This window comes from Nothoprocta perdicaria, unplaced genomic scaffold (genome assembly GCF_003342845.1).
Source record: "Nothoprocta perdicaria isolate Ctin4 unplaced genomic scaffold, notPer1 scaffold_11, whole genome shotgun sequence".
NCBI classification, from domain to species: Eukaryota; Metazoa; Chordata; class Aves; order Tinamiformes; family Tinamidae; genus Nothoprocta; species Nothoprocta perdicaria.
The window spans coordinates 2123566-2147707 of NW_020454205.1; the positions used below are offsets into that span (position 1 = coordinate 2123566).

Consider the following 24142-nt stretch of genomic DNA (forward strand, 5'->3'; position numbering starts at 1 on the left):
ATAACACAATATCCCAAAAGTCACCTCTGGGAAATACAACGCAACCCCAGAGCTGACCCGGCTCCACCTTTCCTGGGATGACTCGGAGTAACCTGGAGCGGCTGCCCCGTGCTTCCGTGTCTGCAGGTTCCCGCTTGGCAATTCCCAGCGGATTAACAACCCTCCTCCTCCTCCTGCTGAAGGTGCAGCTCAAGGCTGGTGGGTGCACGTGGGGTGGTTCTCACCACGCACCCACATATCCGGGGGGACAGGCAGGGTGAAAAAAGGGACTGACCTGCAGTTACCACACGGGTTTCTGCTTTAAAGCAGGGCTTTCATCCGGGGAATCGGATCATAAACGCGTGATCCACAACCAAACCAAACCAAAACTACGAGGGAAGCGGAGAATAACGCTGGCTTTCAGACACGACAAAGCTGGGTTTGATTTGTGCTATTTATCAAGGGCTAAGGAGCTTCGCTTCCCTTTGCCTGCCCCCCCTGAGCCATTAGCTTTCACATTGCACCACATTCTTATAAGATTAGGGGAATTTCAGCTTAGAAAACCCAAAGCACTCTGGAGCACGGCATATTTCGTTGCATTTTCCAAGCCTGTTTTCAAACCACGCCGCTCCATCTGATACCCCCTACTTGCCTGTGACAAATGCAACGTGCAAACATCTCCTCTTGCACCCAGGGCCCGGGGCAAGCTTTAGAAGGGGAAAAGGAGGAGAAAAAGCACAGCAGAGCTCTCGGTTGTAACAGCACCACGGGCTGAAGCCTGCTGAGGATCTCAAAATTCGGGGGGACATCATGGCCATGCCATCCACAGCAAGTCAAGCCAACTCCGTGCCCTTCCATCCAGACTTGGAGAAAATAGCACAAAACTCAGGCCACTACCTTCGTTTGGTAACAAATACAGGTATTTCGGTCTCGCTGGCACGGGTGGCTCCCAAGTTTGCGGAAGGCTCGGATGAAAATTGAGTAATCAGTTCTGTGAAAACAGAAAGGGTTTGAGTAATTCAGGGTGGGAAACGCGGTGGCAATTTAGATTAGGGATAACAGCAATAAACCTTGTGTTAATTGGACACTCCCTTTTTATTATGGCGTTCCAAGACTATTTTTGGAGCACCTGGAATTAATAGTCCTTGCTGGAACGGCAGTAGCAGCTCTAGCAGCCTTTTTTTTTCACAGCATTTGCAGTCTAAATGTGAAGTGAAAGCCAAAAGCAAGTCCAGAGAGAGGGAGCACGAAAAAGAACGAGTGCAGACAGGGGTGTATTATGCTGAGCTGTTCCCTTCTTCCATTAGATGGGTTGAAATATCCGGAGCTTTTTTCTTTTCCTTCTAGGTGTAGAGTAGATCATAGATCATAGACCACAGGGTGGACTTCAACCTGTGCAGTTAGCAGGATGCTGTGATGAGGACTGAGGAAAGCCTGCGCCACGCAAAGCAGACTCCCTCTCCAAAGGAAGGGAAACTCTGCGGCTCGCCAAGGTGAACTTACCCAGCACCCGAGTCCCCTTCACTGATACATACGTGTATCACTAAAGATAGTGGGCCCAGAAGCAGCAACATCAGATACACCGAATAGAAGGATGGACTTCTGTCTTCTTCAGCTCAAAAATGAGCTTCTTTACTAGAGTAGGTGAAATTGTAAAATGTGAAACTGGCGTGTGAAATTTTAAAGACAAAGCCTTACTTGAGAAAAAACTGTAGTAGTTCTAGATGCCAGGTGTGCAGTATGCTCCCTAGTTCAATATGCCTTGTATTTACTTGAATTTTCAGATGGGCATTCCTCAGAAAGATTTCAAGCAGATAAAAGATATCCCAAGCCCAAACTAAAACCCTTTTTTCCCCTATAATTAGTCTGTTCCTTTTGTCCTGCTTTCAGTACCTGCGGTTCATTTCTGTGAGGCTGGCCAGAGCATTAGCCCTTGCAAAGCTTTCAGCTCCACCGGGGAACCCAAGAGAGGTGTCCAGCGCTCATACGGATCCCAGTCACCTACTGCCTGCCTGCATATTGTATTACCTATGGATCTATGGCAGAAGTCTGGGCAAATAACTGGTGGTGGCCAAGTCCTGCCACATCTGGTGTGACTCCTTGGCACAGCGGGCCGGGCACTGGACATTCCTTGCAAAACCCTGCTGAACGTGGTCAGCAGCTCTCAGTTCAGTTCTGGGCACATCCAATCCCCCTGTTTGTCTGTGCTCCTCATTCCTGTTTTCCCATATTTGGACTACTCACTTCAGGGCAGAGAAGCTTCCTGGATGTTCTGGCATTGCGTTGAGATCCTTGTCAAGTCTTTCCCACTTGCCAGTACTGAAAAAAAAAGCAGTCGAGAAGACACAGACTCATTTATTAGGGACTTAAGCCAATTAAATATAGACTTTTCCTTTCAATTATATTGTCCCCGCTGCTCAGAAAAGCCCCTGCACCTCCAGGCTCCGTGAGAGGCTGGCTGACAGCATCCTTATTTCAGATGAAGCTCTCCGGCACGGCACCGGTGCAATGCTCCCACTTGGGCGTAGAGACACGTGAGGCTAACTCATAACATGTTTCCCCGATACTAAATCTGCTCCCGTGAATGACTAATGGGTGCTTGTTGGTGCATTGCAAAGCACACGTGCTGCAGAAGCCTGCGTCCCTTGGCACTGCAGCAGGCAGCGAGTGGTACCAGAGGGGTGGAAGAGACCGTGGGCAGACACGGGCTCCTCACTGGGGTCATATTCCTGTGTTTGCAGGGCTTCTTCTTTGCTGCCTGGGATTTTTGCTTAGCAATCTGACCAAATGCCTCATACTAATTCACACTCTGTTCAGCACAGTCACCTGAGCTTGCACAACCCCTTCGCTGAAGAAGTGCACCTTGATCTTAAACCAGTTTCGCCCCAGGACTTTCCTACTTGCTGCCAAGCCCGGCCAGGAGCTTTTATCAGATGCCTTCCCTTCCTGAAGCCCTCTCTGCTACCTGAGAAGCACGATATACACGTCACATATTTCAGATCCACCTCATAAACTGTTAGTTAGTGCCGCTGCTGCAAAAGTCTTGTGCTCGATCCTGGGATCTAGGTGAAACAGACTGCAGAATATTGGAGCTTGTTCGTGGGCACAGGAGCTAATTTTAATGCCTTTTTATACCTGAAATACTGTAAGCCAGTCTCTTCAACTTATATTACCCATCGTAAACTTTTTTAACCTGTGAGTCATTTTCAAAATAATAAACGTAACTATTCCATAAAAATATCTCAACACAGAAGAGCCAGGAAAGTGAAGGACATGAACAGATGGCACATCAATCTTCTGCATTTATACAATTTGTTTTTTAATGCAAATAGTGTGGGTTGCCTGCTCTTGCCTTGGATATTGTTCCAAAGACGAGCACATTTTCTTATCTTTCTGGATCAATGTGACATTTGCAGTTATCATAAAGTGGGAGCCCATTTAATGATGTTAATGCTTCCTTAATGTAAAAATAAAATCACCTCCTTTATAAAAGCAAACAGATTAAAAGTCCCAAAGAGACCATTGAAATCTGTGACATTTGCAGTTACTGGTGGCTAGATGGCTTGATTATACGCAGGTAAAAAAAAAAAAAAATATCTTAAAAGCATTGTTTACGCTCATTAATCAGAACATTAAATAGGAATGCTAGCGTCTCCCCCGCCAGCGCCAGCCTTCAAAACATATTAATAAAAATATGAGGTGTGATTCGATGCCGCCTGCTCAAATGGTTCCAAAAACCCCCCCCCAAAGCCCAAACAACCCAACTCATGGCCTTATGTCAGCTTGGGAAGTCTTCAGGCCCCAGCTGGAGCGGCCTGTCTGCGTCGCCACGTCGCGCGGCGCCGCTGCCAAAGGCCCTGCTTCAGGCCGGGCCTTGGTGGCCACCAAGCCAGGGGCAGCCCAAGCCTCCCTGTGTCCCTGCTCCGAGGGACGGCGGGCTAAGGGGGTCTGCATGGGTCTAAGAGTCTGCATGAGCTCCAAGTGGAGCTATAGGGAGGGTTTAACTCATATCCCCTATATGGTCTTCATGCCTCAAGGCCACAGGTCCTGTTGTCCAAGGGGGGCTTGGTCTCCATGTCCTAGCTGCAGTGGCTTGGGATAGCAGGGGGAGAGATGGAAGGAGCAGGTGAGCAGCCTGTGATGAGTATTTCCATGCGCTCTTTCCCTTCTGAGAGATTAAATTGAAGGGTTAAGGAGTGCTCTGTCTGGAAAAGGCGGAGCAAACACTCTGAGGGTGACTTGGAATAACTGGGGGCTCCAGTTATTTGCCCGGCACATTGTATCCCTGTCACCTCCCACCATTCCCTTCGGACCTGCCTCTTACTTCGTCCTTCCGGGCAGGATGGGCCCTGAAGAGCCCTGCTCTCCTGTAAGTCATGGATTTCCTCCTGTAAGCCATGGATTTTACACACGGTCTGCACGATTGCTCACACAAGGTGGATGTTCTCACTACGGCGGGTTAGAGGAACGGCCAAGGTGGGAGAAAACTCAGTTGCAGCCCACAGATGAACACTTTGTTCTTACTGTTCTGGAGACACTGCCCTCAGGCACAGAACGGGGGTTTCGCTCATGTCCATGGGAACAGATCCCACTGGAAAAATCACCCTAATGGGAAAAGGCAACGCGAAAGTGCCTTTTAATTCCCTGTCCTTCCCCTTCTGAATGAGCTGTTAAAAGACCAAGAAAAACTGTTATAGCGATACCATAAAAAGAAAAAAAAGAAGGGAAAAAAGAAAAAAAAAAAAGCCAAAAAACAAAGAGCTCCGAGCTCCAGGCGTGTCCGAGGGGCTGGCAGGGAGCGACAGCGCCCACATGGGAAAGTTCTGTCACCCCATCTGAGATATCACTTAGCGGTGGCAGCTCTCCAGAGGCAGAACGGGTCCCACCTGTTTGCAATGTGTTTAGCTATTAATATTTATATAGTAGTTCAAGTGGGTAGGGGGGAAAAAAAAAAGAAAAAAAAGGATGAAATTCATCAAATTGTATGTCATCGCTGGCGGCGGGGAAGAGAAACCATTGCGGCAGGGGGAGAGGAGAAGGGCTTGTTTTCCTGCCTTTCTGCTGCTCTCAGAATGTCTCGGAGCGAGGCGCTTGGCAGTGGCCGCGGCGTGATCCGCACCTCGGCAGCCAGGCTCAACACCGCGGCCGCGGGCCGGCCCCGGCGTTGCGAGCCTTCCCAGGGCGCCACGCGAATAACATATTTGTATCAGCTCTAAAGACCCACTTACAAGGGGAGGAAAAAAAAGACGGATTGATGGGGAAGTCATCTCCTTAAGAAAAAAACAATCCAATTGCATTTTTTATTTTTCTGAGGTGCCAATCCGCAGATGGTCGTGGGGGTGAAGATAGGTCTTCAAGGCAACCAGATTAGTGGTGGGCTCCCAGAGATGTTCCCTTGCTGCAGAGATGCAGGTTATCGGTGCTCGATCATTTTGGACCTGTTCTGCTTTCCAAAAAACATACTTCTGAAATTCTTTGGACATGGAGAGGACCACGGCTGACCATCTCCCAGGAATAAGCACCTCTCAGTTCTTGTTGGGTTTGAGATTAAGTACGTTATATAAAGAGAAACACATCAGCCTAGGAAAGCCAGGAACACCCACTCTGGGCATCCTGTCTGGCAGATGACAGGGCACCTCCCAGGCAGGTTAGGAGGCCAGGGCTTAAGATGCTTCCCTGATAAGGAGGCATGAATCCTTAAGCAAAAGATCCACTTTTGGAAATGGATCTGCCTGCACAATTAAGTTCCAAGCTATAGACAACGGAAAAACTTCAGTAAGAAAAGAGGCATATTTCAGAACTGAAGGAAACCCAGGTGAAATCTGTGAGTGCCTTTGGGCACCTTTGTCAGTGAATCCAGTATTTCAAGAAAAGATCTTGTCCAGCCTTTGCGCTGAACTGGCTGCACACAAGAGCAGCAGTGACGAGGATGGGGATCTGCGCTCACTGCGGGGCCAACGACAGATAACTGTCCCTCTGTTAAAGGAACTTAAACCAAAGAAGCGTTAGGAAGAAGGAATGACAAACCAAAAGGACATAGAGCACTCAGAGCTCCCAGGTCTGGCCAGGATGTCTAGTGAGGGCAAGATCATTGTGAGGGCTTTCTCTCTGACCTGTCCCAAGGAACCGACGAGCCACACGTGGCAAGCAGCGTTACCACAAGCCCTGCACATTGGCTTGCATCTTGGTTCCATCCAGCAAGCACAGCTACTGGCAACCTCATCCAAGCTCTCCCCGAGTTTTCGTTCTCATCAACCTACTCAAAGCCTTGCTATTTGCTGTCACATGCCCAACCATATATTTACAGCATTGGATTTCATGAAGTCTATATAAAAATAAAGCACCATACACTCCTGTAGTGTATTTTAATGAGAGCACTTGCCTCTGCCACACAGACTTATCATAGCTATTTTGAAACCCGAGTGACTCCCTTCTTTCTGGAAATAAAGAGCAAGAAACTCTTCAGTTCTATCTACTCAAACATGTTGTCTGTGCAGCTTTAAACAAAGAATTTCTATTACTCTTTCTCATGCTCCATTCCACACATGGGAACTGCAGGCTCTGTTAAGATGCCACGCTTCCCAGTTCCTAATTTCCTCTCTCATACCCTTGGTAGCAGCTCTGCATCAGGATGTGGGCAATTGCAAAGTGGATCTCTTCAAACTTTTTGGCTTCTCTCAGAGTAGAACTATCTAGAAAAGTCACAGGAAGGGTATTTCCTTTGCAAGCGCCTACCCAGATTTGGGGGAATCTGTGAGAAACAGAACTGTTTGCTGACTGAACTTTTCTTAGCATTTTGGTGTCAATGATAAGGAGGTTCTTTGTGTAAGGTGGCCTTCAGTGAAACTATCCTGCAGAGAAACAGCTGTGTTTAAGAGGAGACCCAAGGGAGCATAGGCACAATCTTGTCTGCATCTCCAGCATTATGCCCCAAAAAGCCCAGCCCATCTGGGTGTAAGGTGGGAACGGGCTGGCTGTGCTCCCCTGCAATCCACTTGGGCCGATTTCTGACTGCAAAGATCTGTGCCAGAGCAAAGCCGTTCCTCCTCCTTCCCATGATGGACAGAACATCGTGCTTTCCCCCAAACTCAGGAATCTTAGCACAAATGCAAGCAACAAGCCCAGAGCATGTGCACCTGGTACCTCAGACCTTGAAGCTCAGGCACGTTCCCAGGGGGCTGCTCCCCTGCTTCCCTCCTCAGAGCATCGCGCCAACGTTGACGGCATCTCCCGCCTACTTCCATCTCCACCAGAAGACCAGGAGAGGAGGAGGGCAGACAACTGGATCCGAGGGCTTGAGGAATCTCGACTTCCAAGGCCCGTGTCACCAGCTCTCCAAGACGAAGGTCCCGACGGCAGCCGTGCCGGGGAGCACTCGGCGCCTGTCACGCTCCCCTCGGGTCTCAGCTCTGCAGAGCACAAGAGACACCATCAAGCAGCCACATATATTACCACTTTAACAGGTTTAAATCAATTCCACCTCCATTCAGATGAGTGTTGAAAGCCTCGTGTGGCTGGCAATTCCTAGAAGGGGACAGATCTTTTCCAAAAGCTAGGCTGAACTTAAAGGAGATGCAAGATAATACTATAGATTTTCTTTCTCTCTCTCCCTCATCACAGCCCTAAGATTAGCATAAAAATGTGCTATCCTAACTAAGCAGTCTGTTAACTGATAAGCTATCAAAAAATCATCTGTTATTTTTATAGCTCAAAGGCAGATGCCATTTCAAGAACCAGAGTTGATTGAGTAGGATTTTTACTGCTTCGTAGATTTATCACTGTAAACTCGAGGTATTTTAAAACGGAATGATACAAGTCTTCAACTGTTACCTCCAGAGCAATCAAGCATTAGAATTTTTGCTGGTCTTAAGATTTTTCTGGGATGAAAGCATTTAATTCCGTATCATGAGGATTTTCAGTTGTTTTCTAATGCTTTCACTAAGAAAAAGGTGTTTTCTGCATTATGGTCCATCCAGAAGCACGGATGTCAGAGACTCTCCTGCAGGGCCCCCTTCTGCAGGACACGTTCGGAATATATTTGGTGGGGCCTCAGAAAGCAAACTGTAATCAAGCTTACTGTATCAAGTTAAATGGTTTAATTGGCTTGGCACTGAAGAGATGCCTGCCAATATCTGTCCCATTACCCTGCCCTGTGTTGTACAGACCCCTCACTGTAAAGCTGAAGGATATATATCATTGCAAGGGGAAAAAAAGGCCCTACCAGCGGGTTCCTTGCACAATTCAAGTGCACTGACTTTCTGAGAGCAGGTAGAATGGAAGGGGTCCAACGTGCAACTTGCAGAAAGAGCAAGAGAAATGTGGAATAATGCAAGCCCGAGGGATGTGTGAGGTGGCTGCTGCACGGGGCAAGTCCGTCTCACCGTGGAGAAGCAATCAGCAGGACACGCAGCACTGGAAAGCTCCACTGGAAGGGCTTGCTCGTCCCTAATGAGACACAGGTGTCCACGGGAATTAAAAGTCTGCAATCAGTTATTGTGATTAATATTGAACTTTCGTGAGGTCTACAAGCTTTCACATCAAGGCACGGGCAGATCGGCCTTCCAGGGCAGCTCTTCCACATTTTATACCAGTCAAAACAATTAGACATACCTCCAAGCTGATAGCCTCCAAAAAAGAGGCATGACGTTACCCCCAAAAGAGGATTTAAAGGAGTGTCATAACACGCACATCACCCGTTTTCACAGGAACTTGCCTCTGCAATGCTTTGATGCTTGCAGCAGCACGAGGGCGCAGCGTTTGGTGAGATGAACCTTCTTTTGCACTACCTTGGCTCAGGTCAGGGTTCTCTGACTGAAAAAGGAAATCGCTTCATTCAGAAAACAGGCTGTGGGTATTTTACTTCTTTTTTTTTTGAGCAGGAAACACCCAACGAGCCCAAAGAGACAACGAAGGGCTCTGGAGTCCCTAGATGGAGCGTCACAGGCAAGGCACGCAGCGTGGTCACGCTTGTCTCTCCAAGGTAAACATCCAAAGAACCTGGGCTTTACAGCCACCAGGACGGCCCTCGTCTTATGGGAACTGCAAGAAAGGGAACCGAGAGACAAACAAGCAAACAAAATACACCCAAACAAAACATACCCAGCACCTTCTCCTACGGCAAAGCTCCCGAGGGCAGCGGTGGCAGCTGCCTCCTGAACATACGTGGCGGGCAGGCTCCTCATGTCACCCTCTGTGCCCTTGGGAAGCGCTCCAGGTTTCAGCCTCTTTTGGGTGTACGCTGGGGTGAATTGGTTTGGGGAAAGGTTCAATTTCAGGCTATCAGCGCTCCGACCCACGGCATCCTGCAGCCTTACATGCCCCTAACAAAACGATATTAAAAGACAAGCACGGCAGAAGACGGGAGCAGGGTTAAAGCTGCTGTGCCCCAGCAGCTAATGTCACACCTCGCTAACGGCACAGGGACACCTCACTCCATACATGAGGTCGCGCCATCAATTGTCAGCAACCGGCTCCCTCAGGGGCCTCAATACTTGCCCCCTGTCTCCCAAAGACAAGGGCAGAGATGTTTTTCTTGCCCAAAATAGTTAAAAGTCATCAAACGGCTCTGTACTTAGGAGGGCAACCTTTCCCGACCTTTCTGGCTAGACCAACTCCTGTTACATTAACCCCTGACCTCCTGCCTCCTTAACAGCAATATTCCTGGGCACTGTAATTTCCCTCCCACCGCGCTGGATTGGGGAAATATTTACTATCTTAGCTTCAGAATTTATTTTTCAACAGAAGTGGCAGGGACCACCCTATTCCACCCTGTCCTCGTGCAGTACCAGGAGAAGTAATTCCCAAGATATTATTTTACCCGAACAAATGTGTCTCCTTAGCCCTGGATGAAGCCCCGACTTCCTATCAAAACCAAACAGGGACCTTGTCAGATTGGAGATGGATATAAACAAGAAATGGGAGCCCATAATTGGCGATGGAAATCAGATAAGCCCCTTTTAAATACAGCCATTGATAGAGAAATGGGAACTCAAATTACCTTTGATTAAGTCTCTTAAGAAAATAAAGCGAGGGGGGAGGGACAAGGCTGCCTGCCTCAGCAAAGCCACCCTTGTGGATAAAATCACTGGGGAAGGGGTGAAGGAGATGGCTGTATTTTATCAGATTCCCCAGGTTAGAAGAAGCAGACGTGAAGCCGAGGAGAAAAGGGGAACCACAGGGACCAGGCGAGTTCCTCACCCATCCTAGGGGATAAAGGGTGTCCCAAAGAAGGGACCGTGACAAATGTTTCCTCCATCCTTCTGGCCCCTGGTGCCCTAATCACCCTTGTGCCTGCAGCAAGGAGCCCACGCAGAGGTTCTGCAAGAAAATCACCACCTGAAGGCGATGGGGACACGTGCCACCAGCCTTCTGCAAGGCCTTGGCCATCTGGGGCTCGTCTCCACCTCCACCTTAACCACACGCCGAGAGCGTGTGTGCGGGTCAGCACTCTGTCAGCATCAATAAGCCTTTGCACACAGCATTCTGCTTCTCTATGTCTTTCGGCTGCTAATATTGGACACTGCCCAAGTCTGTCCCCACTGGCCACGATAATCGCTCTTATCTGGCCTCTAATCAGCGTCGTATGCAACCTCAGCACGCACACAGCCCTGCAAGCGCGCCGTGCTCCAGCACGGGTAAGGTCATAAGGAACTCGGATAATTTTGAGTGAGTTTGTGAAACACAAGCTACCTATTTTTTGGAACACAGTTTAATATTAGAACTTCGGATGCTGGAAAAATGGAGGTGCTATGGGCCTCAAATACAGCTGCATGCGAAGCTGATCTTTGTAGTGACGGATGGGTCCCTCTGTGCAGATAAACCCCAGATTTTAAATATTTCTTTTAATTGTTATTGTCTTTGTGCTCAAGGACTGATTGTGGGAAAAATGCCATTCTCGGACCATAAAAATCAAAAGAAAATATAATAAAGCAGTAATTGGTCAATGATGATTGAACTAACGACATTACAGTGCCAGTCAAACACACATAATAATTGCTCTTTGGACTCTTTATGAAAGGTGCACCACTGTTTCATAAGACCAAGGCAGCATTATAAACTCCCCATTTCATGCCCGTTTTCCCCATTATCACACAAACCCCAAATAAACGGCATACACAACTGGAGTGCCCCAACTCAGGCAGTGTAGTATGTGACACCAGCCAGGGGACACATCCTCACCAGGAGCAGGTCAGGTGCAAGTCACGTCATCGGGACGACGGCCGCTTCTTCCCAGCTCTGCACCTTCTCCTTCTCCTTCTCCTTCTCCTTCTCCTTCTCCTTCTCCTTCTCCTTCTCCTTCTCCTTCTCCTTCTCCTTCTCCTTCTCCTTCTCCTTCTCCTTCTCCTTCTCCTTCTCCTTCTCCTTCTCCTTCTCATCCGAAGGCGCTGGACGTGCTGGGAGCACTCTGGCCTGCCGGGAGGTGCAAGGAGGACATGGAGCACTACAAAGGTTAACGTGTCTCTCTGCAAGAGGGACTCTGGCTGAGAGGACCCAGGTGACCCTCCTGAGAGCTGCTTATCAGGAGCAGGGAGAAGCACCCCCTCCTCCTCCTCACCCCTCGTAAGGGCTTGGAGACCAGCCCCGAGTTCTTAGTGGTCCTAATTGAAGTTGGAAAACCTTTCTGTTTCCCTTAATGTAGCTATCTGGAGCCTAATGGCGCGCCCAGAACTCCTATTTTACTTTCTTTCTCTATCTTGCCAACGCAGCCTGGGAAGTGTATCAGGAGAAGACCGTGATTGAATTTGCAGCATTAGGGTAGCTGTGCCATGGGTGCACGTCAGGGTGGCTCCGCTTGCAGCTTCCCCCAGCACAAAGGAAGCGTGGCACGAAGAGCAGAAGCAGGACTGGGATGGCGAGCGCTCAGGGACCCAGGCAGCTCCCTGGCTCCAAACCTTACCCAGGAACTATCAGCCAGAGACACGTTCCTCCTGTGGAGCAGATAAAATGTGTCTGCACGTCAGAGGAATCTCTGCAGCGCCCATTGTGCCATACGTTTTGCATATCCGCATGCAAACACGGAAGGGAGGAGGTTCACAAGAATCCCTTGGGTCACAGAGTGAAGCGACAGAACAATATTGCTCCATCATATGCTGCTAACACACATTGGCACTGCAGGGCTCGCAGTCCAGGCTGCCGTCACATCTGCAGGGGAGCGGCGGGGCGCACCAGCCAAATGCACAAAGAGGAATTAGCATTATAGGGAAAGCAGAAAGGGGAATTTACACTCGTGTAAAGGCGAGCGTGGGGAACAATGTGTATTTGTGTGTCACCCTTGCTACTGGCGGCTCCGATGCCCAGCCCTGCTGGGGACGTGTCACAATGTGCTCTCCCCTGTGCAGGCACCTGTGGGCCAGCAGGTCCCTGGGGAGGATCCCACAGCTCTTGTTGTCCCTGACCTGCTCCTGCTCGGTCCCAGGTCCCGCCTCGGAGCGGGGCACCAGGAGCTGCCTCCCTCCTCGCAGCGGGACGCGCGCTGCTCAAACACGGTCGTTATAATTTGGCTTTCATCCACCGTGTGGTACTTGGAGGGACGCACGGAGATCGCCACGTGTAAAATATATTTGTGCCATGGAGCTCTGAAAGGATAAAAGTGTGGATCCTTTCTACACAAGAGACTTCTCTGGAGACATGACCCAGAGAAGATGCATGTTAGAAGAGAAACTCTAGGGCTGGCAAAGCTGGCGTGTGACTGCGGCCGGCAGCACCCCGGGCACCCTGCTCGGCACCCACAGTCCTCACCAGCCTTTATGTTTGCTCTGGGCGGGCTCAAGCAGCAAAGCTTCTGTTTCCACGCTCTGCCAAAACCCATAAAGTTTAAGGCTTGACCAAGCATTGATTCAGCACTAAAGCCTGGACTCGGGAGACTCCTGAATAGCTGGATTAAATAAACACCTTAAAAATACCTCGAGCACTGCTAATAAAACCGCGACTGAAGAAAGGCATAAATGAACCTTTGTTTCCCAAGTCGAGTTTTTGTTTTCATAAATATATTTACCTAATATATTTACAATGGGAAAGACATTTTCTAAAGTAACTGTAAAAATAAACCCATTCACAGTGAAACCACAGTGCTAAATATGTGTATTTTAGGACAGGTAAAATTAATTGATGCCTGCTAACAGGGTCGAAGGATCCTGGAGGTGGTTTCTTCATGGAGTAGAGATCAGTCAGAATGAAAGCAAAGAGACAGGGAGGACAGTGTAAGCTACAGCAGCATGCGTGGCAAGCCAGCACTGCCTTAGTTTTAAGTTTCAAAAGATCCAGTGAAAAATAGATACTTCCTTTATGAAGAGGACAGCCTAGCTCTTGATCAAGCTAATTTCAAAGCTGGCGAGATGGTGCTACCCCATATACACAGTCGCATTAGCACCCACCTTCCAAACGGGCCAGGGAGAAGATCCTTAGCAGATCCTTAGGAGCAGGAAGGCCAGAAGCATTGCTGGAAACTCTCCTGACTTCATCCTAGCCTGGCTGGAGTGAAAAACAAGACATCACTTGAATCATGGAAGCCCTTTATGGCTCTAGAAGGAGAAGGCAGAAGTACCAACGCTCAAAGCCCCAGAGCTACCCCAAATACCCCAGCAAAGACTCATCATAAACACTGTACACATAATAAAAGGAATGCTGAGAGAATTGGAAGTGATTATTTCTTTATTTGACCTGATCTTTCTCGTAGTATTTACTTGCCAGCAAAATGGACCCAGGGGAATATTGGCCAGTATGTAACAGATCTGCACTGTGTTGACCTGCCACTGGTTATATGGGACTGCCTCATTCATGCAAGGCTGCAGGGGACCCACGGATGTCCCACATTACCCCAAATGTTTCCAGTACAATATTACTTACTTTCACACTTCCTCCACCACGACAAACGACCTTCAATTCTTTCCTACTGTTACTATTTTATCATTGGGTTAGACAACTTTAGGGCTTGGACAAATAATGAGCAAAAGGCATTCCTGGAGAGCAGGCCAGAGGCAAGGGAGGGATGTGGCAGTTCCAAATATGCTGAAGCTGAGCTGCAAATTAAAATAGGAAACCCAGACAGCTGGGTTCCTACGGTTCAAAGGTGAGGAGTCACAGCAAGGAAGTCCCGTGGTCAGAAGGAGCAGAGTTGCTCCTCACAGCTCACTGTGGGATGCTAAAGAGGCCACCACAGCCTGTGCAAACTTCATGACAGGAAATATCCCTTTGATACCACATCAGCACATGGCAAATTTCCATGGAGGTGGGACATCAAAAGCCTGGCTGGGCTGTTCTTTAATAGACCCCTGTAAGGCACAGAAGGATGTCCCATGGGTCTTCAGCTTCTAAGCTGCAGGAGCCTCCTCAGCTAGACCTGACGGTCACCAGTACAGCTCTTGAAGGCAAGATTGCTGGGTGGGCCAGGAAGGCACCAAGAGCTTCCCATCTAAGAGCAATGAGAGGCACCTTGCCAGGACACCCTGCTGGCCAAGCAGGGCTGGCACTGCAAAGTAATGCCTTCTTGGCCAGCTGGGCAGGCATGGGAATATTTGGGGGAGCAGAAAGCTTGGGGTGAACCCATAGCAGACCCCTTCCCAGCACTGAGCTTTAAGGATACGATTGGGACAGCCAGGACATTTATACTAGTCTAGGGAATCTCTCTTTTATCTCCCTTAAACATCATGCAAGTCTTTTCCTAACGTACCTTTTAAATCCCTCAAGGAAGTAAAACCTGAGTACCTCATTGCTCCAGCCTACAGTCAAAACACTCCTGTTCTCCAAACGTGTTTTACTGTTTCTGCAAAGTCTTGAGACTCCTAAGATCTCTTGGTGCCAATGGGCTGCTAATTTTAGTAACTGGCAAGAGATAGCGACCTTTGCTTTTCTTGGAGCACTGATCTTGGATTCAGAACAGTATCACAACTTGGATTTGAGGTTTGCTGCAGTCATTTGATTGATGAAAGATGTCAGATCCCTTTAATCTCAGAATGAAACTGCAGTGCGAGTGCCAAACTGTGAGAAAAATCACTGATTCAGTCTTGAGGAACTACCTTGTTGCACAGGAGCCACGAGAGGAGCTGGCCCAGGGGCAGCAGCGTTGTTGTGGGAGCAGGTTGCAGGTGGAGATGTAACCCAGTCCCTCACACTGCGGCGTGTCCTCCTCCCAGCACAGGCCTCGGTGCTCGAGCACGGCACGGCGCAACTTCCTCGTGTTCCCCCTGCAAAGGGGCAGCTGCAAGCGAGCAGGACAGCGTGTCCTGCCATTAGCCAGCCCATTGGCAAGCAGGGCGACCCATTTTCTGATCCAGGAAATGCTATTTGAGTTATCCAGCCCCTGCTTTTAACACCCTGCTACATGCACCAAGCTGCAGCTTGCCCGAAACATAGTGCAGAAGAGAAATCACACAGCAGAAATGTGGGATAAAATGAACTCTTACAATACTGAGATGCCTCAGAGAGCCTTACTTGCAGGAAGACCACAGGGAAGATCATGGGACGTTTTCTGCCCCCAGGAATCCTGTACCCCAGGCCCCTCTTTGGAGCTGTTCATTTCCTAATGCCTGTGCTGGAAGGTCTCTGGCACAGCCTCCCTTAGAGAAAGGAGGGATCTCACCCGGGAACGTCACTGCTTTTACCAGGTCACCTCCTGGATGGAGCTACACGTTGAGAGTGTTGAGGCCCCTGAGATGGGCTCTGCAGACGCCCCCCCAGCAGCTTTGTCACCCCTCCTGCACAGAACGAGCACAGTCACCTTGTGTGCTGGCCCCAAGCATCCTCAGCACGGGGTCACTGGCTGCAAAAAGAACTGAGCAAGGTCAGTTTGCCTTCAGAGTGTGTAGAAAGATATAGAAAATGTGCATAACAGAAACAGCCACTGAGTGCACCCCCTGATTTGAGATAGGGACCCACCTGAATGGGATGCTGAGCGGTCACAACACTTCCATTACCAAAACTCCACCTCCCGTTTCACCACAGGGAGCTTCTGAAGGCCACTGCCTGCTCGAGAGGCAAAAAACCCTCACCTGGAACAACTGCCTTCAGGCCTAGGCGGGCAGTGCAGCCCACACAGAGACGTGCTGCTCGCAAAGCGGTGTGAGAAGCGAGCTAACTGCACGAACGCCGTGGTTCACACGCCAGCAGAGCTGCTGTGCCGCGCCAGGTCGCCAGGCACACGCACGGAGCCTGCAACAGAGAAGAAAGACCAAAATTAGCCCTTGGGGGCTTGTGGCTTGGTACTTTGTCGATTTAAATAAGCCCAAACTTTCGAACCTGCTGACAGGAGACACCTTCTGCCGGCATTTCAGCCGTCCCTCCCGAGGGCTGAATTCCCGAGGCCGGCGCTCAGCACCCCAAAAACGAGGCTGTTGACTCGCCTGCCCCAGAGCCTCCATCCTGCCTGCCCTGGAATCCGCCTCCTAGGAGAAGGAAACAGTTGGCAAACAGCTCCGAAAATAGCACCCTTCAACCTTTCCCTAATGCGCCCACTTTTGCAACTAGCACATCCTTTTTATGGCTGGGTTGCACTCTCTCCCTCTCTAGGGAGGGTTTTATTCCTCTACGTAGATGTGGGGCTCGACACGTAGATGTGCTGCTCCCCGTGCTGTTCACGTGCTTGGTGGCCGCAGTGGGAGCAGGCGAGGGTGCCCCTGTCCCTGGTCGTCCCCACCGCCCAGCCCGGCGGCTCTCACCCCTGCTCACTTACTGAAAACTCGCCGACACCGTTTCCCAGAAGGGGCAGAAACCCTCTTCTTTTTAAAATGGAAACATGACAATACTTCTGACTTGCAAAAAAAAAAGGGAAAAAAAAACGCTAAATTACCGTCAGATATGTTTGTGCAGCGAGCTCATTCTTCCCTTTTTATAAAGCCACAAGAGATATAAAATATAGAACATCCAAGGACCACATGAAAAGGATGTCTGGATCTGTTAAAACATAAAGAAGGCTCTACCAGCCAAGGGCAAAAGTTTAGCAACAATAAAAGTGTCTTTAGGGTTTTCGTTTTTATGCATAGAGAGAGGAAAAGAGTTTGTGGTCATGTTTTCCAGCTTTATGTATATTTGTCTATCATTTTAATATAAACAGGGTGTATTTATAAAGCCTGAAGAAATGGGAAACAGATTCACTGGTTTCTAAATGCCAAGAAGTCTCTTCAAGGATGATAAGCAATTAAAGAGGAAAGTCAATCAAACTTTTATGACACTTCTGACCAAGGGTTTTATTTTTATTGCACAAAATCCAATGTGACAACAACAGATATATACAGTAGCAGCACCCACCCGTCCTTCTGTTGAGAGGCCCTGCCAGCATTCCCAGTGAAACCCCATTTCTGAGGGGAAAATGAAGCTCGAATTCACACAGCATTTGACAGAAAAGTTCCTCTGGGCTCCTGTATATATTAATACACGTGGAGTATTTTGCATCTCCCATTTTGGGAGCGGGGAAGGTTTGGCTTTTGCCTGGGAGAGGGGCAAGGGGGGAGAACTAAGGTGCTAATTAAAGACGAGTGCTTATTATGTGCAAACTGCAAAGCCTCGTCAGCGGTGCTTTTGATAAAGGATAGCCAAAATGTTAAATAAAGTACCCGGTGGCAGAACGACCTGTGTATTTTATCCAAGGCGGATGCAGCGTTGCCTCTACTCCAAAATTTACATTTCCTCTCTGAAATAAGCAGTTCAAGAAGTTTGGAGCCCAACTCATTGGGAGCTACGTTTTGTTGTCATTAAGCAACTGCAACTTATACAGCAGGTAGTCAGAAAAGAACAAACAAGGGCGGGAAAGGGCAAAAATGAGTACAAAGTTTTTTAAACCATCTTATTTTTCACGCATTCTTCCAAGACTTCGGTCTCTGAGACTGACTTGAAGAGCAGGGCCAGTCGTGTGGGTTCAGGTGTCACTGTGACACGGACACAGTGTCTCTGGATCCAGGAGCACGACCAGGAAGGAAGGAAGGAAGGAAGGAAGGAAGGAAAAAGAGAGAGAAAGGCTGCTTTCAGCTAGAAATTAGTCAAGTCCAATTAATAATCCACACTGAGTAATCTGGAAAATTAAACCTCCTCCTGGCCATGCCTGCGAGCAGCTTACAGTTGGGTTTTAGTCATTATTCTTGGACACGGCTATGAATAATTCTCGGCCCGCTAGAACTGCTGTGGGAAGCGCATTTGGAAGGGGTATGAGCACAGCTTTGGCCAACAAAGCCCGGTCTGTTGTTCACATGAATGTAGTGGTCAGCTGGACACAGTGTCAATGCTGAAGTATTTGCTTAGCTCCCCAGGAACTGCCTCCTTTTCTTAGCTGGGAAGGTAAAATATGTAATACTTTTGTATTTTGGAAGGTGGAGCGAATAAGTTGTTCACTTTATAGGAATCTGATACCAGCCTTCATATGGTCCTCCCAGAGGGGATGTGCAGAGCAAAGGTACTCACCTTCCTGCCCCACGTTGCTCGGATTTTAAACACCACGGGCAGGAAGGGTCTGATCCTGGCGAATGGAGGGGTGATGCTGGATTGCATCCCCCACCTTCCTGCCCATCCCAGTCTTCCTTTCTTCTCTTCCCCCTTCCAAGCCTCATTATCATTCCGTGCCATGTCCACCCAAAGGCCAACATATCACTTGGCACAACCCCCTGCCCCTCCTACCCTCCAACTGAGCGAACTCAGCACTTGGCAGTGTTTGCAGAGCCAAAATCCAGTATCTGCAGTTAGGAATCCACCTTGTGTCCATGAAAAAGGCTGGTGTCCACTGGATGGAGATGCAAAGCACCTACACCAGGACCCTGCTCTGAAGAGATCCTTGAAGGAGCCTTGCTCTTGTCATTGGCCTCCCAACAATACTCGAAGTGAGACCCTCCAAGGATGTTATTTGTAGTAACTTCTTTGCATCTTTAATTCAACAAAGAAAAAGGGAAAGGTTCATTTTTTGAAGTCTAAAGTGCTAAATTAGATGAAAAATTCCACCCACTTATCAGCGAAGTGGCTTTGCAGCTCCTTGCTGGGCAAGGAATAGCAGCTTTCTGCTGCAGAAACAGGAACCGGACAGTAAATGAACTTTAGCATCTCAGATGCCACTAACCTCTGGGCAAGGGTTGGAGTGAGATCTCTTCCCGTCCTGATCCATAAAGACAGGGGCCCTTCACAATTCTGCAGCTCCTACACTGAAATATTTTAGTACCGAGGAGCCCTGTCAACGCCCACCACAAATCAGAGCCACCTTCTCACAGCCCTGTCCCTGTATCACACATTAAGTGGCTGTTATCCACTTGTCCCCCAGCCCCACAGGTCCCATATTTCTCCCTCCTTCGAGGATGCTCTGGTGCCATGTGGTCGGGAAGGCAGTTGTTAGCACCTTGCCACTGTTCCAGCCCGGGCTCGTCCTTTGAAGTCAAGTCTGAATCCATAGGGATGAGCATCTGGAAAAGCACAGCTCGCCGCAGCCATGGCAAAAGAGGCAACTAGGAGTGAAATCTTCAAAGAAAGCGAGTTACTAGCTGAACTCTTCCAGTCCTGCATGCCATTTCTAGGAGTCATTAAAGATGCCTTTGAAAAGCTTACCTGTGTCTACATGTAGCTGTATTTTGACTTGGAGCTAACTAGCTACAGGCTGCTGCTTTGGATGAAATCACTGTATATGCCATCTTTCCGTGAACTGTCCTATCGACTTATAGGAAATTTCTGGCCTTCCTCACAACAATCGGTTCTGCTCTCACCGGATACATTTGCAACGTGTCTCACGGCCACATTCTTCAAATATGTGTTCTGCAATCACTTATGCAGGCAAAATTCAGCTTGCAGAAAGGTCAGCGGGAAGGTTCGCAGGCAAGCTTGAAGTGATTTTTCCTTTAGATGTCACTGAAACGTTCCTGGATGCATTTCCTAGGTTTTTATGTCAATCTCAAGTAGATACCAATCATAAGGTCACCTGTTTTACTCTTTTTCGTGCAGGTTAATGACGAGATGCAGGGAACAACAAGTGGGCCCACATGAGAGTGTGCAGTTCAGTGCTGCAAAGTGAACAGGATCTACCTGCTAATTGCACCCTGACGTCTCAAAGTCTTGCTGGATTGTGCTTCTCAAATGTCATTACTCATGAAATGCTTGCAAAATTATATTCAAAGTCTAAAACAAACAAACAAACAAAAACCCCCAGAAACTCAGCCCAGTTGCTTAGATGAACTACAAGTTTATAACAACATCAGAGGTCCTTGAAATATTCTGAATTCATGGTATTAGTAAAGTTTTTGGTATATTGATCTCAGTCTTTGGTACTTTACTATATTACACCTCTCCTCCGTTTTTACCTGTTCTGTCTTCTTCTGACATCCACATCCTTACAGCCTTCCCCAAAAGAGCTCTGAGAATCAGACGGAGCACTCCAGTTAGGAAAATCAGCTTTCAACCTGGAAAGCAAAGGAGGAAAAGCTCTTCAGTGAAAAAACATTGGAATGATTTTTAAGAGCTTGCTGGCGTGATGTCACCCTACAATAGTTTTCACCTGCCATACATTTAGAGCTGAGAGAGGAAGTTATTTGCCACACAAAAGGATGCCTTTTCCTATAACCTTAGTGAATAAAAATAATAATCATTTCCCATAAATTCAAGCCACATTCGTTTTTGGCAGCTTTCCCATCATGGCAAGAATTTATCCAACGCCCCTTTTATTTATGATGAAACAAAAGTGACATAACACTTTGTCATGAAAGAATGCTGTAAGTGATGCTTTTTTAATTACAGACACTGTTGTTCTTGCACACCACTCTCCCCTGATTTATGTTTATAGTGGTTCACACATGCTGCGGAAGTGGATATGAAATGCAGCTGTGGTCAACGAGCACGAGATGCGAGTCTGAGGCCAGCTCAGCGTCCAGACGGCGAGGAGATGGAGCAGAAGCTCCAAGTGCATCACCATTCTCACACTTTGCTGCAGCCACGGGTGTGTGAGATGATATGAAAGATGATTTGAAGTGGTTTGAGGTCCTCACAAAGGATACTTTGGTTTGCAGTGTTGATGAGAATGCGCTTTCCCTTCTCCTGCTCATGTTTGTCAACGAAGCCTTTGCCCTCCACTGGCTATGAACATAGGTACCTAAGCAATGAGTTGTGAAGTTCTTTGAATTTGGCATATAACTTGTGCAAATTGCACATGAAAAATGCAGAGATGCAACCTAAGATGCAAGCAATCGACCCCAGTCAATTCTCCTAAGTGAACACAGTGGAGCAGAGCAAATTGAGAGCAATGATATTTCCAATTGGAGCTCCTCACCTCCACACTGGACACGTCAGAGAAAGATCAGGGCTACAGGGAGCTGTGCCCATGTATTAAGTGCGAGGTAAAGACACTGCACAGAGCAACAGATGGGGGCAGAGACAGACAGGGATGAGTGACTGCAGGAGACAGTGATGGTAGGACCGCTTGGAACTGCTTGCACTTTCACAGGCATGAAAGAAAATAACATGCAAAGGAGACCGGTGAGAAACAGGTTTATCCCAGAATGGACAAATACATAATCTGCTATAATAATAATAATTTTAATTTTCTGTGATTTTTCTACATTCTAGTTCTCATGTTTACAAATTCAGCACCCCAGTTCCTTTTGCAATTCAAAGGCCACCAGACTCCCAATGTCTCCAGAGTTGCAGATACGCAGGCCAAATGCAATTCCAATCCAACACGGAATCTGAGAGTAAAGGAAGAACCACTGCACCTTACTGAACAAAAATGCCTGTGAATTAGGAGCCTTTTTTGTCTTTTTCCCTTACCTCCTCCACCATGCAGGTCGGGTCCACCATTCTCTTCCAGATTTCTGACTTCCAAATCAAATCTTCCTTTGAGTTCAGATGATTAGGAGAGCCAAAAGGCATTGTTTTAGTTTTTGCTACATTTAAAACCAGTTTGTTTTCCTTGAACCAGTCTGTCAAAGTCTTTTTGCAGTTCAGGCGTTATGTGAGAAACAGATTTGCCATTAAAATGCACAGTCGTGCCATCTGTATAAAAATGTATAGCACAGTAATGACATAGCCTTGCAGAATCATTAATAAAAAGAAAAAAAAAAACCAACACAGGAATGACTGACACTACTCAACTTGAGGAGGGGGGGAGAAATAGAGGGGAGAGACTTTGACACCTTTGACTGACAAGGGGGGAAGAGACAGCCCCGGGAGGAGCAGCAGATTGACGCTGCGCCGAGCCTTTGTCTTCCCAAGGGAGCAGGGGCCACCTCTGCGCCGAGCGAGCCCGGAGCCAGGCCGGCAGCCACGGCGAGCTGGCTAAAGCAGAGCCCGGCTCTGCTTTTCTTTGCAGAGGGTGTGCTAAAAGCGCTCGTTATTCAGGCCTGCTCACGGGGCCCCTGTGGTCAGGAGGTGCTTCTCCGTGCGCCTGCTTCCCTGCCCGCTCACTCGGGGCTGGCCACGGGGAAGGCAGCTCGTAAGGAGGCTGCTCTCAGCGCCACGGGTTTTAAGGTTCATATGGCCTGGACCAGGCGCCTGACGGTCCCCCAGCCACCCCGTGTGCTGTGTTTCCTGCACCAGTGCCACGTGTCCCCAGGGTCACAGCAGAGCGCCCTGTGCAAACACTGGCACACACCCAGCTCCTCACTCCAAACAGGGCCACCACGTACCAGCCGTGTCTCTTGGGGGGCAGCCCCACAAGGACAGCAGGCGCACGGCCGCCCTCACATCCCACCTACCACAGCTCGAGACTTTTCCTCAGGCGAACCCAAACCACGAGGAGGACACGTCGATGCGGCCCCGCCGACGTGGCGCGTCCCGCTCTTCCCCCGGGGCTCCCGAGCGCCCCGGGTCACGGCCCCGCTCTCCGGCCGGCGCTAACAGCACGCGCTGAAAACGAAAGCCAGAAGAACATCTTTACAAGGTATTCACTAGCCATTGCCCCCGAGACCTCACTATCATTTGAGAGGAAACATTGCAATTGCGGCGGAATTATAGACTACAGTTATACGCGGACTTCCTAAAGTTAACCTCTGCCATTAGAGTCCTAAATTTGGAGGGGTCCGTCGTGCCACTTGGAGGAGAGCCACCGGCTCCGCACTAGCGACTTCAGCTGTATAAAAAGAACTTTCCTTAATGATGATTCCTGTTTCGTAAGCGCTGCGCTATTTTTAGAAAGATGAGAAAGTGAAGTATGCCTCCTTTTAAATCTGGCTTGAGCAGCACCCTGTAATTTATGGCAATATAATAAGTAATTTGAAAATAAAGATTTGAGACAACGTTTTAGCATTAGTGTTTTTAAGACAAAACAAACATTCAAAATAAAACCCAAACCACGGCAATGAAATCTATCATTAAATGCCTACTTTCTGCTAAATTTGTAGTTACAGCAGCTTAAATCTCAAACATTTGTTGTGACCTCTTGCAAAGTAAAAATAATCATATTATTCATTGTGGTTCGAGACCAATATAGGGTATTATTTCAGCCTAGCCTTAAGTATTCATGGAGCTACACAGCACAGTTTTAAAGCTGTATTAATTAGTTTTTGCCGAGTCCAAGCGACTGCTGCCTTTCGGAAAGGAACGCATAGCACCTCATCCCATTTGCTTTATTTGTGAAGACTAGCACCTCTTTGGCTCACTTATACACCATACATCAGATGTGACCCGCTTAATCAACGCCAAAGGTCTTCTGAACCAGTATCACCCGACAAATCTCCCAGACACGAAGTCCTGGGCCTGTTGGGGGAGTCGTTCAGAGACACGTTCCCCTCGTTGGCTGCTGGGGAGGAGAAGCCCCCAGCCGCGGGGTGGCATCTGCTGCTGCTTCTGCTCCCTCGGGGCACCAAGGCTGCTTAGCTTTTGCCACTGAGATGGTCCCATTGTACCCAGGTGTCTTCTGACCGTGGCTTTTAGGGGGCAAATGCTCATATGGGAAAGCTGCCCAGAAACTGCCCAGAAACACCAAGTGTTTCCTAGACCTATACAGGTATGACACAGGAATACATACAGGAAACCAGGCTCAATCTCAGAAGAGTTATTCAGGCAAAGAGGGGCACTGCAGGGAAGAAGTCTACCCATTTTTTTCCCTTATGATTATCATTTTCCTAGGATTTCCAAAATTATCTTCTCTGCCTGGACTCATTGTGACTGCAGTGACTGAGCAGGGCTACCGGTTCCCAGGAACAGAAACGTGCAGCTGAACCTGACCCTCCTGCTGCTGGTTCCACAGAGGCACAGAACCATCACAGGGATGGAA

General features: G+C 48.5%; 1 long non-coding RNA gene across 1 annotated transcript; it reads right to left on the bottom strand.

Annotated features, from left to right (window-relative positions):
* Positions 1-20026: 20026 nt before the first annotated feature.
* LOC112955633 lies at positions 20027-22675 on the bottom strand. Its single transcript, XR_003250920.1, has 3 exons — positions 22623-22675; positions 21697-21921; positions 20027-20336 (listed from the first exon to the last, which is right to left on the bottom strand). It is a non-coding gene; the product is annotated as an uncharacterized LOC112955633 (long non-coding RNA).
* Positions 22676-24142: the final 1467 nt, after the last annotated feature.